This window comes from Erpetoichthys calabaricus, chromosome 12 (genome assembly GCF_900747795.2).
Source record: "Erpetoichthys calabaricus chromosome 12, fErpCal1.3, whole genome shotgun sequence".
NCBI lineage: Eukaryota > Metazoa > Chordata > Cladistia > Polypteriformes > Polypteridae > Erpetoichthys > Erpetoichthys calabaricus.
In genome coordinates, this window is record NC_041405.2 from 59,638,097 (window position 1) to 59,647,651 (window position 9,555).

At 36.0% G+C, this 9,555-nt stretch overlaps 1 long non-coding RNA gene across 1 annotated transcript; it reads right to left on the reverse strand.

The window, feature by feature from the left end:
- Window positions 1-3,244: 3,244 nt before the first annotated feature.
- Window positions 3,245-4,491, reverse strand: LOC114650846 (uncharacterized). The gene is made up of 3 exons (XR_007936539.1): window positions 4,230-4,491; window positions 3,663-3,843; window positions 3,245-3,430 (listed from the first exon to the last, which is right to left on the reverse strand). It is a non-coding gene; the product is annotated as an uncharacterized LOC114650846 (long non-coding RNA).
- Between the last annotated feature and the right edge of the window lie 5,064 nt (window positions 4,492-9,555).

The window sequence follows — 9,555 nt, forward strand, 5'->3', positions numbered from 1 at the left end:
TAGGAAGTTATATTAATTACATTACACTGCATATTCCACCACCAGGTTACAAAATATCAACAGAGTTGTGATTGGTGAAACAAATCTTTCTGGATCATCAACACAACTGAAATTATTGTGCAGTACATTACTTAGTGTCAAAATATAAAATGGCAAATTTTGCATAATAAAATGCTGACTATTAGAATGCATAAGAACAGCTGTACTAATATGGTTCAAAACACTTCCTTCACCATAATACTCTGGCTGTTCTCATAAATATTCCAGTCTCTGTGTTGCACTGCCTCACTTCTATAGTGAACAGTGTTATGCGTGTATTCACTGAATATAGAAATCAACATATATATATATATATATATATATATATATATATACAGTATATATATCCATCCATCCATTTTCCAACCCGCTGAATCCGAACACAGGGTCACGGGGGTCTGCTGGAGCCAATCCCAGCCAACACAGGGCACAAGGCAGGAACCAATCCCAGGCAGGGTGCCAACCCACCGCAGCAGTATATATATATATATATATATATATATATATATATATATATATATATATATATATATATATATATATACAGTATATATATATATATATATATATATATATATATATATATATTGCAGCTGGAGATCCACAAACGGAGAAAAAATGTATCACGTATCATAAAGTAGTTTTTATTTCTGAGCTTTCAACCCCTGCCAGGGGTCTTCATCAGAGGATAATGCTTAGACTTACAAGAATCAAAGGCAATATATAGCAACACATTATGTGGAGGGGGGGTCGCTAAATCAGTGTGATGAGGGGGGGGGGGGGTATTGGGTGTACAGTTTATTTATTATGAACATGTTCTTCTTAAGTTTACATATGCTGGATTTACGTCCAAGTGTCTGTTGATGGCGTTCTCATTTGATAGCCAAGATTCGGCCAGCTCTCTGCCACTTTTAGTACTGGCCTTAAATTTGACTTGTCCCAGTTAAATGTATGTCCTGTTGATTTAGTATGCGTGTAGATCAATGAAAGTGAGTCCTTTCTTCTGACGGTGTTGCGATGTTCCTGTATATGTGTTGCGATTCTTTTTGAAGTTTGTCCTATGTATACTGCTGAGCAAGAACTGCGTGGAATACTATAAACTGCATTTCGTGTTTCTGCTATCGATTGTTTTTAGCATTAAAGAGGACCGTGCGCAGATTGTTGGTGGGTTTGTGTGCTATTCTGACGCCTGACTTGGCCAGGATGCGTGCTGTACCTTCAGACACCTTGTGGTGATAAGGGAGTGAGTGCCAGGTGGGGTGGGGGTTCTGATTCAGTTCAATTGTTTGCTGAGTTTTTTGGCGTCTTCTGTGTAAGCTCTGATTAATGAATGTTTTTGAGTATCCGTTTGAAGTGAAAAGATGGAAGAGATAGCGTCTCTCATTCATTTTTGTTTCCTTCGTATTACAGTGGGTGTGGACTCTTCTGAATAGAGTTTTAACACAGCTCCATTTATGAGATACCGGGTGGTTGCTGGTGAAGTGTAATATCTTGTTTGATATTCTATATGTTCTATTTACTGTGTTATATGTTGTTTTTATACTGTTTGCTACGATTTCACTGTTTCTGTCCCTTCTCATAAATATTCCTTTTCTTCCTCAGGTTCATTATTACTGCTATAATTACTGCATTAATGTTCAATATGTCTGTCAGTCAGTCAGTCATTGTCCAACCTGCTATATCTAAACACAGGGTCACGGGGGTCTGCTGGAGCCAATCCCAGTCAGCACAGAGCGCAAGGCAGGAACAAATCCCGGGCAGCATGCCAGCCCACCGCAGGACACACACATACACCAAGCACACACTAGGGACATGTTAGGATCTCCAATGCACCTAACCTGCATATCTTTGGACTGTGGGAAGAAACCGGAGCACCCGAAGGAAACCCACGCAAACACGAGAAAAACATGCAAACACCACGCAGGGAGGAGCCGGGAAATTAACCCGGGTCTCCTTACTGTGAGGCAGCAGTGTGATCAAGATGTATCTAATGAAAATATGTGTCTTGTTTCATGTGTATGATGAAATGGTAGATCTAGCTATCGTAGAGGGTTTCATTAGTTGTATTAGCTATATTATGTTACAATAGGTAAACTGCAGGTCTTGTACTTTGAACGTTAGGTGATATACGTGTATCAAGTCTTATTTGCACATGCTTCGAGATACATGATTAGTATGGGCTGCTCTTATGGTAAACAAGAATAAATGTTTAAATTACTATAAATATGGATAGCTGCCTGCTCTTTGTTTCCAGTGCATTAGTAGATCTTCATGTCGCCGTCTGTATCAATCGATGAAGAGTCTACAGCGTTGTCATTAACAAGGCTAACATGGGGTGAAGTAATTGACAGTGCTGATAAAAGTAACACACGACATATCTCACTGACATTTGGCTTTACCTCCCCTTCATCATCTCACGTGTACTTTTAAACAAGCTTCAAGGTGTCGTTTTGAAACATTTGTGCGTCAAAAGCTCAGCGTCTCATTTCCAATGCACGTGATGATGTGGATGTGTAGCGCCAGTTCGTATCAGTACACTGTAAAAAAAAATTCTGTAAAAAAACGGTACTCTACTGGCAGCTGTGGTTGCCAGCATTGCACTGTTAAAATACAGTGGATTACTGTTATTAAAATTAACAGCAAGATGCTGTTTTGTTAGCAACAGCATATAACTGTTATTTAGCAGCAGGATACTGTTTTTTTAGCTACAGCATACAAATGTTATTTAGCAGTATATAGCTGTTAATTTACATTTTAATCACAACCCAATTATTCTAAATTGCAAATGCTATTACACCCTGCATTTTATATTTGTGTAAAACAAAATAAATAAGGCCAACTTATTGTTTTAGTCCTTCTTTATTTCCATTTAACATTATATTAATTGTTAAGCTGTTTTTTTTGCCAAAAAATGTGAAAAATGCAAGCCATCATATTTTGGAGTGCATAAACTATGGTGCAACAAATATGCAGCCATAACATGGAGAAATACAAAGATGGCTTAAGAAAACAAAAACAATTTCGAAATGCCTCAACTTGACATTAAATAATAAACAAGCTTCAAATCAAGCTTCAAGGACAAAAAAAAAACAAAAAAAAAAAAAACACAATATAGTAAAATAAATCAACAAAAGGCTTTATCAAACACCAGTCCTTTCTGGATATAAAAAGTAGAATACAAAAAAATATATAACAGTATATACAAACCACTGTAAAACAAAAAACATTTTAAATAAAGTGCCACTCAGAGTCCATCAATCTTTTTAAAAGATTTGACACTTTCAGATTGACTGTCATTGTCTTCTTTTGAACAGTTTTCCCAGTCTTTTTAGATGTCACTTTTCCTTTTGCAGCCTTGGTCCCTTTTTCCGGATTTATTCCAACAAATTGTCTGAAAAATAATAAGGGAAGACTTTCAGTGATCAATGTCTTAAAACTTTAATAATAAAACAAGATTTAAAAGATTTACACAGTAGTGAAACAGCTTGTTATTTAATACATTAGCTAATGTTATGAAGTGTTACCAAACTTACAGCTTAAACCTTTAAAGACCCAGAAACTTTAACTTTACTTTTTAAAAATACTATTATTACCATATTATTGAAAGACAAAAATAAATTTACCTTTGAAGGAATTCCAGTGTGGATGCTGCTTCCTCTTGATATTGCAGGTTGAAGATGTAATACAGTGAAAACAAAGCAGCAAGTCCAGTGAGAAAGGTTGGTTGCACACCCTCGCAGATTATTCTGCCCTCCAAGCTGATCATCCATTGTTTCATCCACTGCCCTTGAGTATCACTTGGACCTTAAAGGAGTGTACAGATCATGTTATAAACTATTATCCTTGGAGAGCTAACATAGAAAAGGCAGTGAGAAAATTATGCAAGCCCTGACAAAATCCTATAATATTCATATCTTCCAAGACAACAAACTTTGCAGTTTCAATATTTTAGCCAACAAGCCACTAAGGTTATGATATGCAAACTAAACAGCACAAACTCGTTCAGGCATCACATAAAATATTTTCTTCAGTTTAAAAAAGTACACTTTAATCAAACTTTTTTTATACAGTGGCCAGAATGAGGCACATAAAGATGGATGTTCTCCTAATGGTAAAAAGTTGTGCCAGCCAGCCTAGAGTGTGATCCTTGTTTAGTGAACATGCAGACATGTCATATTTCATATACTTACCAAGCAGGATCAATCGAGGAGTCACAGGTAGGTTACCAGTCTTCTCAAGGTGGCAGACATCTATTGTTAAAGATAAGAATTAGAAATTAACATCTCCAAAAAACATATGTGCTAATAATATTCGACAATGTACCTATTAAAACAAGAATAGCTTATCCAAATGTATACTTCTTAACTTTTATTTACCTTTTTGTTAATATTGACACAAAATACATATTTTCAACATTTAATATCTGTTTGTCTATACAGTGCACAGAGTAAGAGTCAAAATGGAAGACTTCTAGATGCACAGTAAAAAAAAAAGATTCTTTTGGTTGTTCACTCAGTTATATGGAATTAGATTGCTTTAAGACAATAAATTATCAAAGCCCTATATGTTAACTTAATGGTGCCTTTGTAGTTTCAATGTAACCATTTTCTTGCACAGTGTAGACAAACAGACAATTTCTTTATTAAAATATCAAATATTAAAATTTGTAGTCAAACGAGTCCTATAAGTATGACAAAACATATTTGATTGAACCATTCCTACACATTTGTTCATAGTAAGAACTAATAATAATGTATGGTAAGAACTAATAACAATGTACATAAAGAATAACTTACATTTTCTGGAAGAATAAGCCCATCTTGATTCTCTGCAAAGTGAGCCATTAGGAGTTGAACAATGAGATGGGCTGAATCAATGGCTTCCTCCTTGGAAAGAACTGCCTTAACTTCTGAGTTAGTTGGCCTGGTTTTAAAAAACTCCACAATGCTCCTCCCACACTCTTCGACAGAAAGTTGCAGATTTTTAGTCAAATGAACAGTTTGAATAAAAGCGAACTCTTACCTGTCAGCAACACGATGGCAGTTTTAATGTAGTATGGAAGTTGCGCAGCTCCGTGTCGCGCCAGATTTTTGAATTTCAAACACGTTGTTTTCTGTGTGTAGCCACCCAGCTACGACGATGGTCTCTGCTTTAATTGATCCGTTACCCACATGTTTTTATAACATTATTTTTAGAAATACTTTGCATGACTTTTACTAATTATTGCTTTGTCTGATTAAAACATTATAAAAAACTCCACTGTGATATTTTTAAAGATATGACAAACATAGATAAAGGTGCAAACTACCTCGTGGTGATAATACACGTCGCACAAATCGAAAAATATGCAATAATACCGTTAAATAACAGTGACATACTGTTGTTGTTCGACCACGAACCTGAAGTGAACAAGTCTTCCCACAGTGCACTGTAAAAAACGGCAACCTACTGATATTTCATGAAAACAGCATTTTGCTGTTAAAATTTCAATGTAAATTTACAGAATTTTTTTACAGTGTATTTATTGCAAAATTTAGTGACAGTTAGTGATGGACCAATCGCATTTCCACGAGGTGTAGTCTAGTTTGGTTGAAGAGTTTAATTCAAATACTGATATATGCTGGTTTTACATTGGAATTAGATTATTAATGTACATTATGCAGATTAAATTCCCGATTAGAAGTCTAACACCAACCAGGTTTTCCAGGAGCATTGCCACATAATCGGAACTATCAATCAAACGCATCAGGTAATGGAAATCTGCAATCCCCAGACAGATGCTGACCAGGTTTGTTATTGAACACGAGACCTGGCGCTGTCCGACTGGCGTAATTGTTCAAGCCACCGTTACGCATACATTTACTTCTAAACAACAGTAATCCGTGCTGGCGCCTAACGTAACTAGTCAACGTTGATCCGATTACTGCAGAATAATTACTTGCTAAGCGGATGTCGATTTACAATGCTTGACATTATTGCCAATTATAATTTTTGACTTCAAAGGTGTATATCACAACTTCATACAGATTCAGTATTCGTCCACAATGCTCTAAGAGTTTACTGTTAAAATGTGCTGTTAATACAAATGGCCAGGAGGTGTCCCTAGAGAGGTGAGTGTCAAATGCTTTGAAGCTTCGATACGATTTCCGACACATTAGAGAACTATGTATTACATCATTTAGAACAGTTTTACATCAGTATTTTCACGGGGCACTGAGTTATCATTGAATGTAACTTGAATTCCCAATGGCTTGTTTCAAGAGCTGAAAAACACTCCAAATGATAAGAAGTGTTACGGCTGGTTAATCTAGAAGAATCTGATCTACACAGTTAAATTCTGTTAGAATCCATCATTTCACATGTGATACAAGTGGTTTCCACACATAGAAGTTAAGGAACATTGAGTAACACTCAACATCAGTTTCTCCCAATGCGTTTCAATGGGGAAAACACGTGAATTTGAGATGTTGATGTGTACCTTGAGTAACACTTAGGACACCATCCAAACAGTTCTTACCCATTAGGGAACTATGTATTACATCATTTGGAACAGTTTTACATCAGTATTTTCACGGGGCACTGAGTTATCATTGAATGTAACTTGAATTCACAATGGCTTGTTTCAAGAGCTGAAAAACACTCCAAATGATAAGAAGTGTTACGGATGGTTAATCTAGAAGAATCTGATCTACACAGTTAAATTCTGTTAGAATCCATCATTTCACATGTGATACAAGTGGTTTCCACACATAGAAATTAAGGAACATTGAGTAACACTCAACATCAGTTTCTCCCAATGCGTTTCAATGGGGAAAACAAGTGAATTTGAGATGTTGATGTGTACCTTGAGTAACACTTAGGAAACCATCCAAACAGTTCTTACCCATTAGGGAACTATGTATTACATCATTTAGAACAGTTTTACATCAGTATTTTCACGGGGCACTGAGTTATCATTGAATGTAACTTGAATTCACAATGGCTTGTTTCAAGAGCTGAAAAACACTCCAAATGATAAGAAGTGTTACGGCTGGTTAATCTAGAAGAATCTGATCCACACAGTTAAATTCTGTTAGAATCCATCATTTCACATGTGATACAAGTGGTTTCCACACATAGAAGTTAAGGAACATTGAGTAACACTCAACATCAGTTTCTCCCAATGCGTTTCAATGGGGAAAACAAGTGAATTTGAGATGTTGATGTGTACCTTGAGTAACACTTAGGAAACCATCCAAACAGTTCTTACCCATTAGGGAACTATGTATTACATCATTTGGATCAGTTTTACATCAGTATTTTCACGGGGCACTGAGTTATCATTGAATGTAACTTGAATTCACAATGGCTTGTTTCAAGAGCTGAAAAACACTCCAAATGATAAGAAGTGTTAAGGATGGTTAATCTAGAAGAATCTGATCTACACAGTTAAATTCTGTTAGAATCCATCATTTCACATGTGATACAAGTGGTTTCCACACATAGAAGTTAAGGAACATTGAGTAACACTCAACATCAGTTTCTCCCAATGCGTTTCAATGGGGAAAACAAGTGAATTTGAGATGTTGATGTGTACCTTGAGTAACACTTAGGAAACCATCCAAACAGTTCTTACCCATTAGGGAACTATGTATTACATCATTTAGAACAGTTTTACATCAGTATTTTCACGGGGCACTGAGTTATCATTGAATGTAACTTGAATTCCCAATGGCTTGTTTCAAGAGCTGAAAAACACTCCAAATGATAAGAAGTGTTACGGCTGGTTAATCTAGAAGAATCTGATCTACACAGTTAAATTCTGTTAGAATCCATCATTTCACATGTGATACAAGTGGTTTCCACACATAGAAGGTAAGGAACATTGAGTAACACTCAACATCAGTTTCTCCCAATGCGTTTCAATTGGGAAAACAAGTGAATTTGAGATGTTGATGTGTACCTTGAGTAACAGTTAGGAAACCATCCAAACAGTTCTTCCCCATTAGGGAACTATGTATTACATCATTTAGAACAGTTTTACATCAGTATTTTCACGGGGCACTGAGTTATCATTGAATGTAACTTGAATTCACAATGGCTTGTTTCAAGAGCTGAAAAACACTCCAAATGATAAGAAGTGTTACGGCTGGTTAATCTAGAAGAATCTGATCTACACAGTTAAATTCTGTTAGAATCCATCATTTCACATGTGATACAAGTGGTTTCCACACATAGAAGTTAAGGAACATTGAGTAACACTCAACATCAGTTTCTCCCAATGCGTTTCAATGGGGAAAACAAGTGAATTTGAGATGTTGATGTGTACCTTGAGTAACACTTAGGAAACCATCCAAACAGTTCTTACCCATTAGGGAACTATGTATTACATCATTTAGAACAGTTTTACATCAGTATTTTCACGGGGCACTGAGTTATCATTGAATGTAACTTGAATTCACAATGGCTTGTTTCAAGAGCTGAAAAACACTCCAAATGATAAGAAGTGTTACGGCTGGTTAATCTAGAAGAATCTGATCTACACAGTTAAATTCTGTTAGAATCCATCATTTCAAATGTGATACAAGTGGTTTCCGCACATAGAAGTTAAGGAACATTGAGTAACACTCAACATCAGTTTCTCCCAATGCGTTTCAATGGGGAAAACAAGTGAATTTGAGATGTTGATGTGTACCTTGAGTAACACTTAGGAAACCATCCAAACAGTTCTTACCCATTAGGGAACTATGTATTACATCATTTGGAACAGTTTTACATCAGTACTTTCACGGGGCACTGAGTTATCATTGAATGTAACTTGAATTCACAATGGCTTGTTTCAAGAGCTGAAAAACACTCCAAATGATAAGAAGTGTTACGGCTGATTAATCTAGAAGAATATGATCTACACAGTTAAATTCTGTTAGAATCCATCATTTCACATGTGATACAAGTGGTTTCCACACATAGAAGTTAAGGAACATTGAGTAACACTCAACATCAGTTTCTCCCAATGCGTGTCAATGGGGAAAACAAGTGAATTTGAGATGTTGATGTGTACCTTGAGTAACACTTAGGAAACCATCCAAACAGTTCTTACCCATTAGGGAACTATGTATTACATCATTTAGAACAGTTTTACATCAGTATTTTCACGGGGCACTGAGTTATCATTGAATGTAACTTGAATTCCCAATGGCTTGTTTCAAGAGCTGAAAAACACTCCAAATGATAAGAAGTGTTACGGCTGGTTAATCTAGAAGAATCTGATCTACACAGTTAAATTCTGTTAGAATCCATCATTTCACATGTGATACAAGTGGTTTCCACACATAGAAGTTAAGGAACATTGAGTAACACTCAACATCAGTTTCTCCCAATGCGTTTCAATGGGGAAAACAAGTGAATTTGAGATGTTGATGTGTACCTTGAGTAACACTTAGTAAACCATCCAAACAGTTCTTACCCATTAGGGAACTATGTATTACATCATTTAGAACAGTTTTACATCAGTATTTTCACGGGGCACTGAGTTAT